This window comes from Heterocephalus glaber, unplaced genomic scaffold (genome assembly GCF_053883595.1).
Source record: "Heterocephalus glaber isolate CG9 unplaced genomic scaffold, H.glaber_assembly_v1.0 deba00001550, whole genome shotgun sequence".
NCBI classification, from domain to species: domain Eukaryota; kingdom Metazoa; phylum Chordata; class Mammalia; order Rodentia; family Bathyergidae; genus Heterocephalus; species Heterocephalus glaber.
This window is the reverse complement of record NW_028258343.1, coordinates 6,842,321-6,859,398: the sequence shown is the minus strand read 5'-3', so window position 1 is coordinate 6,859,398 and position 17,078 is coordinate 6,842,321. Positions and strand designations below refer to the sequence as shown.

General features: G+C 32.0%; 1 long non-coding RNA gene across 1 annotated transcript; it reads right to left on the bottom strand.

The window, feature by feature from the left end:
* Window positions 1-869: 869 nt before the first annotated feature.
* Window positions 870-13,332, bottom strand: LOC147824221 (uncharacterized). Its single transcript, XR_015442491.1, has 3 exons — window positions 13,240-13,332; window positions 9,045-9,196; window positions 870-5,395 (listed from the first exon to the last, which is right to left on the bottom strand). It is a non-coding gene; the product is annotated as an uncharacterized LOC147824221 (long non-coding RNA).
* Window positions 13,333-17,078: the final 3,746 nt, after the last annotated feature.

Here is a 17,078-nt window from a genome sequence, read left to right as displayed (position 1 = left end):
CCTTAAAATATGGCAAAAACTTTAAAACAGTCAAATTACAGTGCATGCTGTCATGTGGAAGAAATATTTATTTCCTCTCCATCTTTCTGAAGGGAAGGCTTGAGGATTCTAGCACTCTAAAATAAATAATGTGTCTTTTTTTGAAAGCAGTTGGGATATTATAAAGAATGTTCTAAATAAAGTTTAAAATGTTTTTGTCTTTCATCAAGAAATTGCATTTTTGAAACTTCAAGGGAAATAAAACCATGTTCAATCTTATTTGAGAAATATTTATTGCAGAAAAGTTTGTTATAGAAAATATGTGATAATAAAGCAAGTGCCCTCAAATTGAGAATTGATTTATTGATAATGGAAATTGAATGAAGTGCTACACTGCTAAATGTAGACTATTATGAAACCAAAAATAATGAAGTTTTCAAATAATATTAAGAAATAGGAATGTTTACACTATATTATGTTATATAACCTCAATCAGATACATTCTCTCATACATGGTTTAAAGTATTAAAATTTGTGTATATGTATATATGAATATAGTAAAGTTATTTATTAAATATAGAACTTTTCAGAGAATAGCAAAAATATAAATATTTTATTGTCATTATCTGTTCTTGATAACAATATATGCCATAGACGTTTTACCTTTTTTATTTGTTTTTCAGTAGCCAGTTTTCACTTATTTAGTAGCCAAATATTACTGTTAAAATTGGAAAATGAGTAACAAATATTTTTCAATGTAAGAGAAAAGAAGATAAAAAATTGAAAAATATACTAAATACATTACAAAATATTGATTATTTTATATATGCAAACATTTTCTATAAGAAATATTACAGAATAATATAACTAAATAATATAAAAATGGAATATCTGGTGTTCTATAGGACAAATGACAAATTCTTCAGTTATTATAAAATTCCAAAAGACATCTACAGGTTCAAAAGTCAAAAAGCTATTTCAGAAAAATAAAAGCAGAAACTCATTATTTGTTTGTGAACTATTACATTGAGACTATGGTGTGTGTGTGTGCGTGTGTGTGTGTGTGACATAACATGCAGACTTTCACATCCAAGAAAGCCAGAGTTTCTATTCTCTCTAAATCAGGGATTGGAAAATAATATTTATCAGCCAAAATTGGCCCACAACCTGTTTTGTATGGCCTCCAAACTAATGACTTAGTTGATAAAATGAAAAAGTATAGGAAAATATGGAAGAGTCATAGGTAGTCTGACAAATCTAAAATCTTTTCTATCACTTCTTTCATAGAAAAGAAAAACTGCTGATTCCTGCTTTAGACGGTTCTCCACACAGAGAAATAATAGCACCTGTGGACAAGCAGCATGCACAGCGAGATGCCTTTTGGCTTTGGTGTCAGACCAATGTAACTTCAAATGATAGTTCACACACTTTGTAACTGTGTAAACTCAGGAATGCTCTTGGATATCTCATGTGAATTGGGAGTGAATTTATCTTTCTCCAAGGGCCTTCAGTTATACTCGAAGCTATATATAAAGTGCTTGGTCCATCATTACCATAATCACATACTGTTCATATTTTCCTCATTCATAATGACTGAACAGTTTTGAGACTTCGTAGCATAGGGAGCGATCAGCAGTGGCAGTCAAAGAAGAGAAATGAGGTGAGCAGTGAGTTGTGGAAGGATATATATCCTCAACTGTCCAAAACTTGGCTGAACCTAGTCCAAAACACAGCCTTAAGGAAGTTTGTTTAGGCCTTCTCCGGGTGCTACTGCTGCTGCTTTGACTATCATTGAAGTTGACATTAAAAGTTACCTCCATTCTGCGCAGAGGCTGATGGTGAGGATTTACCAAGGCTAAAAGAAAATAAAAGCCAGTACCTTGGCCATGGATCTTTGCCACAAGGACTATGTAATATAGTAAATAGTTATGTTGTTTCAAGATTTCAGTATAATACAGACCATTCTAAAGCTCAGAATCAGAAATCTGAAAATAAAACCATACTGAGTAATGTGTAAAGTGTTAAGTGTGAGATTTCTTGGAAATGATACTGTTGGATTTAACTGGCTCCGATTTTTTTTTCAGAAAGGTCATTATTGAAAACTCATTTTTCTCCTTCAAGAACAGGTTCTGACCTGCAAAAAGAAGGCAGAATATTTTCTAAATGCTAAGATGACTTCCTCTCACTTAAGTTTTGATATCTGGTATTTCTGTTAATATTCATGACCTTGTATGTTTCTTTGGCCTTTGGTTTGGTTTGTCTGTTTTACTTTTCTTTTATTATTTCCACCAGCAGTTGTAGACATCACAGGCTGTGAAATACAATGTCTTGGAATTTTTAAATGCTTTATAATTTCATATTTGATTTATTTTTAGTAGAAACTTCCAGGAAAAAAACCCTCAGAAATAATTAATTGAAGAGATTTTTTTATACTAACATAATGGATGGAGGTAATATCTCATGTTTCTTTGTATATACATATTGGAAATAATTAATTATGTCTCACTGACTGACTATATGATTGTTCATCCAATTTCTTTAGCACACAGTGATTTGCTTTGGTGTATTTTGCCCCTCCATACTTTTCTTCCTTTATATTTATGAAAATATACTGAAATTTACTTCACTTTGATAAGAGTGGTTCATATCTCATCAGGAAGGATTAAATGTTTCCATCATAAAAGAAGGAACAAAAACAGTTAATGGCCTCAGTAAAATATCCCATGGGAAGTTCATTTTTACAAAAAGTTTGTTTTTAATTTTGTAAGTTCTTTTGTAAGTAACACAATTAAATTCAGTTTAATATTTCCTTTATATTTGATATTTTATTTTGTATAATTTTATCACTAAGAAGTTTCTAAAGATGAGACTGTAAGCTTCATTAATTGTCCTTTAAATTATCAAATTCTTAGGTAATTTACTCAGTCAACCACACATGCTATATTAACATTTGAAATGACATATTTAAAGTTCATTTTCATATATTTCAAATTATTAGTGTCATTATAATAAACCTTTTTAGATTCACGATCAGTACCTAAGTCATAGTTCTTTGTTTTGAAATAACATTTAAAGATAAACTTTAAGAATATAAATATTCTAGGAAATCATTTATTTTATGAATGCCAATATTTTAAAGTATAAAACTGATAACTTATTCAGAAGTCCATCATAACCTCCCTACAATATTTCCCATCACAATTAAATCCACTCTAATTCATAGTTATAGACCAGTTATAGACCATGTATAATTTTTGAAGAACAATTTTTAAACAGGTAACAGTTAAGCATTTTTCTCTCTTTCACTTGTTACAAAATTATTTGTGAATTGCAATAATTCTTTGTTTCAGAATTGCATTTTGTAAAGGATAAATCTGTTAAGCAGAATAATTCAGTATAAGTAAGAATTATTAAATGTACATGATTGACTAATAATAAAGTAACAAATTCATATATTGCTAAAGTGTAAGCAACCGCAAATATAAACGTGTTTCTTCACATAACTTCAAGGTTCAGCCAAAAAAGAGTGGATATAAACTATGTAACTCCGTGTCAAAAGCCTTATTAATGGAGAATGTTAATATATGCACTTAGCAGAATTCATCAAATTTGTCACTTACAATTTTAAGAAACATATTCTTAGAGATTATGCATGTAAATAATTACAATTTTCCCAGTAACTAGAAAAGAAAGCAAGTAAGAAGCTGAGCACATTCTTGCTCAAACATAATCCTTTATGACTGAAGAAAAATATTAGTTTTTTCTTCCTAAAATGAAAGGAGGCAAGCAGTAATCATGGTTGCCATGAATTTGAGAAATGGGAATGATTTCATCATTATCTAGGTTACTTTTTTTTCAGCTTATAGAAAAATCTTTCCTTTTTCTCCCCACTTATTTGTCCTTTTCTGGGTTCCAGAGCTTATTATAAGATTAGTTTTAGCACTTTCACATTTCAGTACTGTGTAATAGCAACTTTTGAATCCCTTAAGTCATTACCTTCAAATACACAAATGCTGCAATTGTAGGAAATGAAACAGAATTCCCAGGAGAGATATATTCTTGTTCCATTCTTCAGCTAGAATCCTTCTGTCACTCAGAAAACTTTATTTTCATTATATGCCAGCTTCTAAACACCTTGATTTATGGGGATCTTTACTTATTATGGGTACCTATTATCATCATGTCTTTAAAATATTTTTTAAAATATTTAAATAGATGGTAATAATTTGAAGTTTCATGAGTCACTTTCATATGCTAGTTGTCTTAGCTATTTTCTTGTTCCTGGGACAAAATACCCAATACTCGCAAGTTAAAGAAGAAAAGTTTTATTTTAGCTCATAGTTTGTAGAGGTTTCTGTCTTTAGTTGACTGGCTCCAAGGCCGGGTGGCATAGAGTGAAAAAACAGTTCATGGTGGAGCCCGTAGAAACAGTGCTCACTCAACCTGCTCACTCCAGGCCACTCCCACAGCTAGCCACTTGTCCAACAGGGCCTCACCTCTCAACATCACATTCAGCTATAAACCCTTCAGTGAACTAATCCAGTATCACAACTCAGGATTCAGTCACCTCAAAAAGGTCAACAGATGAGAACATGAGGCTCTGGGGGGACATCTAGATATAATCCACAGCATTATTTTCAGACACAGTGTTCTCTGCTTTCCTTAACCCTCAGCACAGTAGAAGTACACTGGTATGTAGGTTCCACATGGCTAATTTTCACTTTCAGACAAAAGACTGGAAACATGGAGTATTGATACAATGAGTTCCTGGTATGTACTTGACTTGAAAGATCTTGAAAAATACATCATTGACACACAATATAAAACTCACTTTAGGTGGATTAAATAGATTTCATTTAACTGGATGGGTTTTTTTTTTTTTTTACAATTTCAAACAAGAATTTGAAGTAGTTTTCAGTGTAATCGTTAGAATGGAATCATATCTTGGGTCCACCTAGGGCAAAGGAGAAATGGCAGAACATATCTTCAACTCCTCATTTTTTGTTTGCTTTTGTGTTTTGTTTTGTTTTGTTTTGGTTTGGTTTGGTTTGGTTTTTGAGACAGGTCTCTAATTCAGTGTGGCCTTGACCTCACTGTGTAACCCAAGTTGGCCTTGACCTCATGTCTTGCCTCAGTCTCCTGAGTACTGGGTTTACAGGCATGTGTCACCATACCCAACAGCCTGATTTTTAAAATAAGTATGATAACACCATTACATTTACACACAAAAAATAAGAATTAAAAAGATTGAGGGATCATATGTATATTATAACATTTCCTGGTACCAATTACTCAGTTAACACTAGCCAGTACAACATATACAGATAGAAAGCAACAAGCTAAACAAAGGAACTGTGAATGTGTTCCAGTTTAGGTTCTTCTATACTTCTTTCTGCATACTTCAGTAGCTTTCAATCTAGAGGAAAAGGGAAGATTTGAAATTATTGATTTCAAAGTGCTATGTTCTCCACAAAATCAGCTACAGAATTTCAACAGAAAATATCCAGAGAAAAGTCTGTTAGACATAAATGTTGAACCAGGCATATTCTCTCTCTTTCTTTTCTTAGATGAAACACTTGTAGTATTAAACAACAACAACAAAAAAGACAAATCATTGTGTATCTGTTCTATTTCATTCTCAGTAATTTCCTCCTAATTATTCTTTTCCATTCTATTTTTCCTTTCCTAATAATTTATTGCTAGTTTCTTGATATTAAATCTTTCAATATAGCCGATCTTTCCAATTATTTGCAAACAGGTTAAGAGAAAAATTCAAACTTCTCTAAGTTTCCTTGTGAAAACCAATGAGTAACATGGTTATGAAATAAATATTTGTACACAATGGATATAAGATAGTAGCTAAGTAAAGTATAAAGTAGTACCAAATAATCTCTTTCTTCAATTTCGTTAGAAATATGATGATGCATGTTTGCCAAAGTAAAAAGCAAACTGCAGTAGATTGAGCCAATTGAACTATAGGAAAAAATCAATGTATGTTGCAGAGTTAAGAGAAGTGTGATGAATTTCGCATTTGGTGAATGTTTAATGAATTTTCAGTAGATATTTAATCAACATGATATTTGACTCAACTGATTCATATATATTGATTGTTTTTACTGTTCATGTCAGAACTGCCAACTTAAACTTGGTAGGCTTCTCTAAAAACTACAGATGAGGTTTTTAGCACCTAATAAAACCTATTTTGACTTTTGAAAGCTGAGTAGTGTGGTTTTGGATGTGATATATAACATATGAAACATGGATTTATTTTATTTCTTTAGGTTCAATTTCTTCAGATTTTATAATATACTGCTCAGAGAGAAGGAAAAAAAGCAGAGAGGTTAGGTTCTATAAAAACTAAAAAATACCATGTTTTCTCTAACATTTTGAAATATTTCTTCCTTTAATTTTGGTTTAATTTTTTTGTTTTACACATTTTCTCAATATATATTTCTCACATGCACAGTGGAAATACTGCTGAAGCTAATGTTATTGGAATTTAGTTTCCATAATATCATTTTTTAAACACTGGCCCTACTAAAATACACTTTAATTATCTTTTGTTATTACCTATTGTTTTCACCCTTTCCAAATATTTTTTACTATGAACAGAACTACTCTTTAATAATATTGTTTGACTGTGCTTTCTGAATGAGGTTTCATTACACAATATTTAAATTTTTAAAATTTTAAATGAATATACTGCTGTATTTTGTTCAAAATATAAATTACATATCCATAATTGATCTTTATAAACAGATAACAGTTGTTTAAAATTTTTATTAATTCTAAAACAGTTTCATCTCAAAAACTAAAATGATTGCTAAACTTTATTATTTTATGTAAATTAGTAATTTATTTAAAACTTATTCTTGGTGATATGGGAGCTTGAACACAGGCCCTCACATTTTGCTACAGGATCTCACTAAGTTGCTCAAGCTGGGCTTTAACTTAGGATCCTCTATCCTCCTGACTCAGCCTCCCAGACTGTAGGGATTAAAGGTGTGTAGCACTACATTCATCTTCTTTGTGACTTCTTAAAACACACCTAATTAGCATTCCTTGTCTGGAGTATCCATCATAAATTTCTTTATCAACATTATGATGATAATCATAATACATTATTATTATGAAACCAATATCATGATATATTAATATTAGAGCACTAAAAAATCATATATATATATTGAATAATTTATCATTTCCTCCAAATCATTTTTGTATAAAAGTCCTTCTTTTCCCTTATACACAGATTAAAGTAAAAATGGCCTCTGAAATAAAAAGAATAATTCAATTTAAATCCTAGCAAGATCAAGATATGACAACGCAATAGTAAGGAAAATATAGTCCTATTAAAACAAGAGGAAAGTCCAAAAGCCATGAATAGTTTTCAAGGATAGGTAGTGCAAATAAGATTGAGTTGTAGCAGTCTGTAAAGAGGGAACATAATTTGTTACAATTGGTTAGAACATTTAAATCAATTGCTGGGAGAAAGAAAACAAATTAGGCTGGACAGAAAGCAAGTGGAATAGGAATTGCCAGAAGGCATTTTGTAAGAATAGTTTTGACAAAAAGCTTGGACAAAATATTTGCTAGTCTGAATATGATGTTGCTAGAGACAACTGACAAAATAAAATTTTAAACTGACAAGCGTGTCAAGTAAAAATTCTAAAATTTCTCTAGAATTCATGAATTCTTTGATTTCTTTACAGTGGAAAAAACTCATAATTTTGAGTATTCTTAAATTGTATCCAAGAGACATTCAATCAAGTAAAATTTTGATTTGTTAAACATGTTAATACTGCATAACTGAGAATACGAAGGACTCATTTTAATATTATATAAAGTTAAATAAAATATTCTAGTTATTTCATTACAAAAATAGTATAAGGTATTTTGTAATATTTAGTTTAAAGAGAAATTTTGCTTTGTTTGCTTAAATTTATTTTTAATCATTACTTTGTATTGCAAGAGAAACACAATTGAAAAAAATCCTGAGATCATACCAAAATTCATATTTAAAAGAAAATAACCAAATTTGAAAAAATACTGCTGTTTTCATCTTTTCACTTTGATACCCTTTGTTAAGTCATAGCTATCCTTTTGCTATAGATAAAATAAAAATATTTATTTTCAACAGATGTGCTTTACTTAGAACATCTTATTTTTATTCTTCTTTCACCTTTCTGAAGTAGTCAATACAAAACCTACAAATAATGTGGTTGATATTTTCACTGGCATACAAAGACATTGCCTTGATGTGGCTAATCAGAGATTAAACATAAACCCTCCCACATTTGCTTCCCAATGTGTAAGTAATGATGTCAGAATTCAGTAAGAATGGAAAGAGAAAAAAATATTACAGAAGAGAGTTTACTTCAATGTCTGAAGCCTGACAACTCCATTGGCAGGTTAAGTTTTTCAAAGTGAATCATGTGTCTTGAGCCAGGCATGGTAGGGCACTCCTGTATTCCCAGCACTCTGGAGGCTGAGGTTAGTGGGTCGCTGTGAGTTCAAGGCCAGCCTGAACTACATAGTGAGACCATGTCCAAAAAACAAAACAAAACAAATCAACATCATGTATCATGTAATTTTCACTGTCTCTTCCTGGCACATAGTAGGCATGTGAAAATATTCCTTCAACACAAATATTCACCTTTTCTAAAGTGTTAATTCCTTGTATTAATAAGTTTTTCAAAATATAACTGGAAGAAAGAAATGTTTTAATAAATTACAGATTTAGTTCTCCAGGAAGCAGACCCAAGAATAAGTACAATATTCAGAATGAATATTAAAGAGTACCCTTGATGGCAGCATTATCCTTTCTGTGAATCGATCAGAAATAATTCATTTATAATCTCATTATCTTTCTTAGATCTTCAGTTTAGTTTAACAATAGCCAACCAGTTTCATCTTTCTTAAAATTTCGAAGTTTCTCCATTATTTTCAAATACATGATTGATTCAGTGATTTTGTAATTGCTTTCTACCATTATGCAATCTCAATTTACCAAAAACATTTTAACAATTGTATCATTACCTCAGAGGTATCTATGTTCTACCTACCACCTTGGTAATGTTCTCACTGCCAGCTGACCCAGCTCCAAAACACCATCTCGTCATCCTCGGCTGCTCCAAGCAGCAACTTTACTGTTTCCATTGCCCAGGAGCATTCTCAGAACACAATTGAGTCTTCAGGACCTTTTTTGTGAGTGGATCTTGGAGAAGCAAGATTGAAAAGAGCAAGAAGTCACTGTAATATGTAATTCAAGTGTGTGTCAACTATAAGAGCAGAAGAGGACACCAAATGGCATTTCTTACAAGCCCATGTCAATCCAGAATGACAAAGCCTGTGAACCTTCCCTGCAGTCCATCACTGGAAATGGGTATTTCTGTCCTGCTGAGCCTGTCTCTCCAGGGTGTGATGGCCAAAGGCTCTCAGGACTCTTCCTGATGCAAAATGCCCTTCTTTGAAGAATATATGGCTAGCATGTGTTTCCATGTGCTGCAATAACTGAAACTTCATCCCTAAATATAATAGTGCAATATCTACTAGATCATATTTTGCTATAGTTCATGTTTATTTAAATGTAAAATAATTTTATTTACTAGAAGGTAATTATTTCATGTGACATTTGACAAATGGAACAAAAATGTATAAACTATGCATTCAAAGACAAAAATAACCTTATTACATTTATAAAAATTAAGCTATCACATCAAAGTTAATATTTAAAGGAGTTTTGATTCCTGAATCTTGTATAAAATATATTTTTGTCTCAAATTTGGTGATTATGATTTTTTTAGAAATAAAAGAGAGGTAATTTTACTTAAAGATTTTATACATTGTATAGGAGACTAGGTATCAATAAATAGCTAATATTCATGATTTTCTCTGCATATTCATTCTGGAGTAATCAATAGCAATGATACACAGAATATAAAAGGTATAGATTACTTCATTCTTTATTATCTTTTCTTCCGGTTCTGTTATGGGTCACTACTATATTTCTGCATTGATCACTACCCAGAGGTTCTGAATATATCACTTAAAAAGAGTCTTTTTCCACAGGTATCTTTGGAATAAGATACGGGACAGGTCACATATGGCCATTATTTAAATTTAACAAAGACTAAAACAGAAGAAAATATCGGCATATTTGCACTGTCAGACTACACTGTTATGTTTTGGACTGAAATTTTGTGTTCCCCCAAATTCATATGTTGAAACCTGACCCTCAGTGGTATGTGTGAAAAGGAGGGGCCTTTAGCAAGACCTTGAGGGTGTATTCCTCCTGAATGAAATTAGTTCCCTTAGAAAAGACTCCCAGAGGGCTTTCTCACAATTGTTCCCTGCCTTGTGAAGATACTTGAAGAAAACAAAATTCTGCAATGTGGAAGAGTATCAAAGCTTCATCATGCCAGCAACCTGATTTCTGATTTTGGTCACCAGATATATGAAAAATAAATTTTTGTTGTTTATAAGCCACCTAATCCGTGGTACAGTGTTCAGTTATATTAGCCCGAAATGACTAAGATACAGGGAAGGAAACTTAAATGCAAAATATCATATTTTCTTAAACTAAAGTAAACCTCTTTAGAAAGTCACATCCACTACAATGTGTTCAACTTGTGTAAATTCCGTCTTAATCTGGTTTCTCTGCTTTCAGAACCTTCATTCATTACCAAAATACTCCAAACTCCTAACTCCTTTTGTATTCAAGTCTCCACCTTTTAGATACCTCAATATTATGTCCTGGTTTTGAGTTTAACCTCCCTGCTCTCCCTAGCTGTAAGTTCCCAAATCTAAGAAATGCATCTGGACCTATAATGGTCACCACTTCAATATAGCAAGCTGGTGACGATGTGTGAATCATTATACTTCACAAGTATAGATGGTAGGGATAATCATGCAATGTGGTTCTAGGTTCTGTTTATTACCCCTTCACTAATCTGAATCTCAGGCAAATTTTTATGTTTTCCAACTGTGAATGTTCCATGTATGAGCATTGGCCAAGATGATACATTGTCCAAAGAAATGATTTGATTTGATTTTCAGAGACCCAACCAAATTAATGAATAATATACTTTTAAACTGCTTCCTAATTGAGCAAGAACCTTTGTCCAATTAAAGCACAATTTATAACTTTTATTCATGCCTATGAAATTTGTACTTTTGTCATTTTAGGTTAAGAAAATTTTTCAATATCAACTACTTAAATTTTTAAATTTGAGAATTTTTATTATCATCATCAATGTTACTACTGTTATTGGTATTATTATCTTATTTAATGACTTTTGTCAAATATTTGATTCTTCCAAGCAGAAAAGAAACTGCACTTTGCATTTCACAGATGGTTGGTCCGTGGTGAAAAGGAGGCTAAAATTGATTGAAAAGCATCTTTCTCTGGGAGAGTGATATGACTTCTTGTGTGTGTGTGTGTGTGTGTGTGTGTGTGGTCTTGGGAATTGAACCCAGGGCCTTCACACTGAGCCATATCCCTTGGCCTTTTTATTCTTTTATTTTGGTATTAGGTCATAGTAAGTTGTCCAGGAAGGACTTTGATTTGCAATCAACCTGCCTCAGCCTCACAAATCCTGCGATTTTAGGGATGAGCCAGTGTTCCTGGCTGGGATATGACTTTTTAAAGATAAAGGAGTCAAGTTCTTACAACTAAAACATAGAAGAAAAGCATGGCACTTAAACCACAATATACAAATTTTAACAATATACTTAGAATGCTTTGACGTTAGAAATATTACTTCAAATATGCAAATATTACCTTCCTGGACTGTGCATTAATCAGATCACTCATAGTTGGTTATTCCTAAACAGAACTTTTGGTAGGAAATATAATGGGTATGATGGAAGATCAAAGTAAGACTTTAATTGCCTAGCATTTTTATCTACAATGTATATGAACATTTCACATGGTGTACTACATGTGCTAAAGCCAACAAAATTGTACCACTGACAACACAGATTTCAATACTTTAAGAACATGGATCAAATAGTATCTTTAGTCATTTTCCTGATTGCAAAACACAATTATCCAATATGTATCAAATGTTTCCTAATATAAAAATGATCATTATTATTATTATAGTGTTACCTACATATTATCTTAGGAAAAACAGTCCAAACTAGATGGCCACCATGTAAACAACTATATAGTTCAAAGTCAGAAATTTTTTGACACACTATTTAAATTTTACATGTAATATATATTGAACTTCATTAAACTATTCATGCAGAAAACCTAGACCAGAGAATGTTCTAGAGGAAACTGGCTAGCTAACTTTCTGTGGCATTTATTGATTAACTCTTGAATTCCTATAAAATAATTCCTGAGACATAGAGTAATAAATGATATTCATTCTTTAGAAAAAAAGTTCAATACTAAACAATATCTACACTGTTCCTTTTTTTTTTCTACTCAAGAATTACATTCAAAGAAGATGAGAAAATTAAAATAGCATGTTGCTTATTATTCTATCCACATGTTTGGCAAAATGTAATTGTTGGAAAAAAAAGAACTGTTTTATTTGAAAGTCCAGTAAAAGCTTTTCAGATTTTGGAGCAGCCTGATGTTTTCCTTTTTCTTTTCTTTTACTTTTATAACTCTGAACATATTTTAGGGGCATAGGGAGGAAAATCTTTGTGCTGATCCAAATGTCAACTTCTAAATAAAATTAGAAAATATTGTTTGGTATAGATATAAAATGAAAAAATACACAGCTTTAAAAGGAAAATAGCTTTTCTTTTTTCTGGACCTTATAAATCAGAGAATATATATTGTTTTAGACATTAAACAAGAAAATAAATGAATAAAATACTTCTGCCTTATCATTGATTCTCTAAAGACTTGTTTAAAATTATTTGAATCAATTCAATCCTTTCTATATAAAACATATGTATTATAGGGAGGAAGGAGAGGATTCATTCATGAAAAGTATAATCAGATGATTTCTCATGAAAAATAGTCATTCCTGAAGAATGAAATATGTTAAATATATTAAAAACTAAAGCAGATTTGTAGTTGAAAAACAATTTGCTTGAGTATGAGTTTTGGAAAATAAAGGGAAAAAAAAGGAAATAGAACTGTTCCATCTTTCAGCAATCCTCAGTATTTTAATGACGGAAAATGTTCATATAATGTTGTATATATTAATGCTGATTATAAAATTGAGTGGTTTAAGAGACACCCCATATCCTTGAAGAGTACATATGGCTCTTGGCCCTGTCCTCTATAGCTCTTACCATTGTCTTTACTTCCAGGATGTTGTGAATTAAGGAAATTTTTTTCCACCATGGTCTTGCCGTGTTTCTACCTCAAAGCCAGCTGATCATGGTCTGAAAATCATGAAACAATAAGCAAAAAATAAATCTTTCCTTTTTTAAATTGTATGTCATGCATTTTGCCCCAGTTATATGAAACCTGAATACAGATTTATACTAAGGAGGTGGGGTTATTTCTGTAATTATACCTGATCTTGTGGTTTAGAACACTTTGAAACAGGTTTGCAGAATGAATTTGGAGAAATTTGAAGAAGTTGACTAGAGAATTCCTAAAATACTTTAAGTATAGCTGATTTGTAACTGTGAGCCCAGAAGGTGAGAATTCACATAGGAATGTGGACAGTAAAGGCCAGGCTTCTGAGGCTTTAGATGAGAACAAGGACTCTCTCTACCAGGAATTAGATTACAGGACATGTATTTTTAATTCTGGCAAATACTTAGTTTATGTTTTGTCTTTGCCCTGACATTTTCTTTAAATATTAATTTTAAAGATGTAAACTAATTGATTTGGCAGAGAAGAATTCAAGGCAGCCCAAATTTTGGGCTGTGGCTTTGGTATTGCTGGTTGATTTAAGCCACATTTATAGGGAGAATTGGGAGCACAAAGTGAGTATGAAGACCAGAAAAGCTTTTGTTTTTGTCCAAAAAGCAACAAATATAAAATTGGAGCCAAAAGAGATGAGGTTAGTAAAGAGATTAGTGACAGAGAAAGAAATCCAGTACTTTGAATAAGTATAAATAGAAATATATCATGATAGCACTTCAAGAATCAGCAAGACTCCACTTATGTATGATAGGCTCAAGACTGAAAACTAAATATGTCATTCTAGAAGAGAGTCTCATGCCCATCTCCTCAGCCCCAAAGAGAAGATCCTCCTAAGGAATTTATTCCCCAGGGTTCATTTCACCATGATTGGTCATCAAACCATGCAGAGATCACTACAACCATGGTTCAAAGGAGCCTAGTCTCTGCTAAAGCTAGCAGCAGACCTTGGCATTATTCACGTGGTGTTGGTTTAACAGGCATGAAGAATGCAATAATTTCTAGGTGATAGAGTTTTTAAGTCATATTTCAGAGGAATGCCTGTGTCTCTATTGGTAGCCCCTGAAAGAGTGATACATGAAGCTGTGGAAATAAAGCCAAAGCTATACTGAGTATCCTAGGAAGTTGGAGATGCCAGGAATTTAGACTGTCTTCTGAAAACAGTTATAAGCAGTAAGCAAAGCCTGGACAAGAGAGAGGCAATGTTAGCTGTAACCAGTAAGGCCATAGAAGTAGGGTGTTCCAAACCCTCTGAAACTAATATGTCACCACCATACATCCTGGATGTTGGACAAGAAGCTATAGGATTAAATGTTTGCCCTGCAGAATTCTGATCTTGCCTTGGTCCAATTCTTTTAAATTCCTCCCTTTTGAAATGGGCATGTTTACATTATATTACTATATCTTGGGAATATATAACTTGCTTTTAGAAATTTATAGGTGCTCATAGCTATCAATTTTCCTTGTGTCTCAGAGGGGACTTTGCAGTTGTACTTTTGAACAGTTCTAGATTTGTTGAACATTTGGGAAAGGAATGAGTGCATTTTTATTGTACAAAGAATCATTATAAAATTTTAGTTGTGTAATGACTTGAATATTGTGTCTATTTGGACATAAAGTATAGTTAAAGTGTTGTAATTTAGTGTCAAAAGCATAAGAGGTGTACTGTGCTGGTTAATCTTTATTGTCAACTTAACAGGATTGGAGAGGTGATTGGATTGTGAAGACACTAATATCATCGATGGTTTTAGCTCATAGCTCAATGGGCTATATTAGGAGGTAAGGCCAAGTTGGTGGAAGTGGGTTATGGGACCCTGACTTTGAGGACCATATAAGACACCTGGTCTTCTTCTGTGGAGCTCATCTTCTGCTCTCTGACTTCTGCATGCTCTGTGTTGGGCATTTTTTTCCACCATTCTCTTCCATCATAATGTTTCTGCCTCACAGCCAGCTGACCATAAACTGAAAAATGTGAATGTTAGCCACAAATAAACCTTTTATTTAAGTGTAGTTATCATATATTTTATCATAGCAAAGGGAAAATGACTAATAGACTATTTTAACATCTAAAATCATGAGGAATATCCAATAGTATTAACTCTATTTCTGAATATATGAGGTTCGATAGCATTGAGGAAAATAATGAATAAACTAAAATCAGAATTGGAGAGCTCTGTAAGAAAAGAACAACTAAAATTCTCTCCAGGAAGAATCAGCTGCTATTAATGATGTTTGTGAAATGAATTTTCGGTTACACTTAGGGTTTAAAATATCAGATGTGATAGAAAAATATGATCGAGTCTAATTTTAAAAATTATTAGATTAAAAACACATTGCCATTTGTCCCCTCCAAAATACTTCCCTCACTTGACACACATTGATCCAATCATTTGTGCTACTTTCTGGAGCAGGTCTGGAAGTCCTCTTTCACAAATGATTTTAGTTTTGTTATCATGGATGCCTCAATGTCCTGAATCAATTCAAAACTTTCAGTTTTGGTGGACATTTTAATTTCGGGTAGCAGCCAGAATTTGAACATTGCCAGATCCGCTGAATGAGGTGAATAAGGAGCATGAGAACACAACTTAGTAGTTTTATGTATCTGTCTCTCCTTTTCATTCAGTGTCAGCATTCACATATTTTTACCACTCCTTGAAAAGACACACAAAAAGCTTTTCAGGCTTCTTTACAAAAGCAAAGATTGAAGGGGTAAGGGGAATATACTGAGTTGGGATTAATGACAAGGCATTTTTACTGTATACATTTAAAAAAATTTAAGTAGTGTATTTATGATCACCTTTTTAAATGAATGTAAATCTTACCAATTTACTGTAAACCATTATTGAATAGCTATAATTTCTCTTTAAATAGTAAAATAGGCTCATTTTTCCAAATTCCTCTATATGTTTGACATGATCCCTGTTATTTAAGTTAGCTTTAGAAAAACAAATGATACAAATTAGGCAAAATAATCTTGAAAATTAATGATAACTTTGGATGAGCTACATATCCCAATTGCAAAGCTTAACTATAAATCAAAAGTAATCAAGATAGATAGGTACACATAGAAAGACAAATAAATAGGAATTAGTAAAATGGAATTGAAATTTCTGCTGTAAACCCTTCCATCACTTGTCAATAGAATTTTAACAGAGGTGTCAGGGCAATTGGGGTGGGGGGGGGGATACTCTTTTCATAAAAACCTGTGAGAACAATTTTATAATCACTTACAAAGAGAAAAGTTTAGAACAATTATTTACTTTAAAAAAGTATTTTAAAATGCCTTATGGACCTACAGCTAAGAATCTATGATGTTTTTAGTGGAAAGCAGAAACTCTGCGTGACCTTCGCCAGGAAAGTATTTCTTAGTTCCAATACCAAAAATGTAATCCATATAAGTAAATAGTGGTAAGCTGTACTTTATAAGATTAAAAATGTTTAGACTTCAGAATATATTAATAAGAAAATGAAAACCTAAACCACAGAATGAGAGTAAATATTGAGAAATCATAAAGGGCTTGTTTCTAGAATACATAAATAAAACTTACAGGTCAGTAATATGAAGACAACTCAATTAACATAAGAAAACATTTAAATGAATATTTCATGAAAAATAGATAAGTGCCTAATACACCTATGAAAATATGTCAAGTCATAGTAGTTAGGTAAATGCAAATTAAAACCATCAAAAATTCAAATTTACTTTCAGTTAAAAGATTAAAATAAAAAATATAGAACACATTAGTTTAGACAGTGT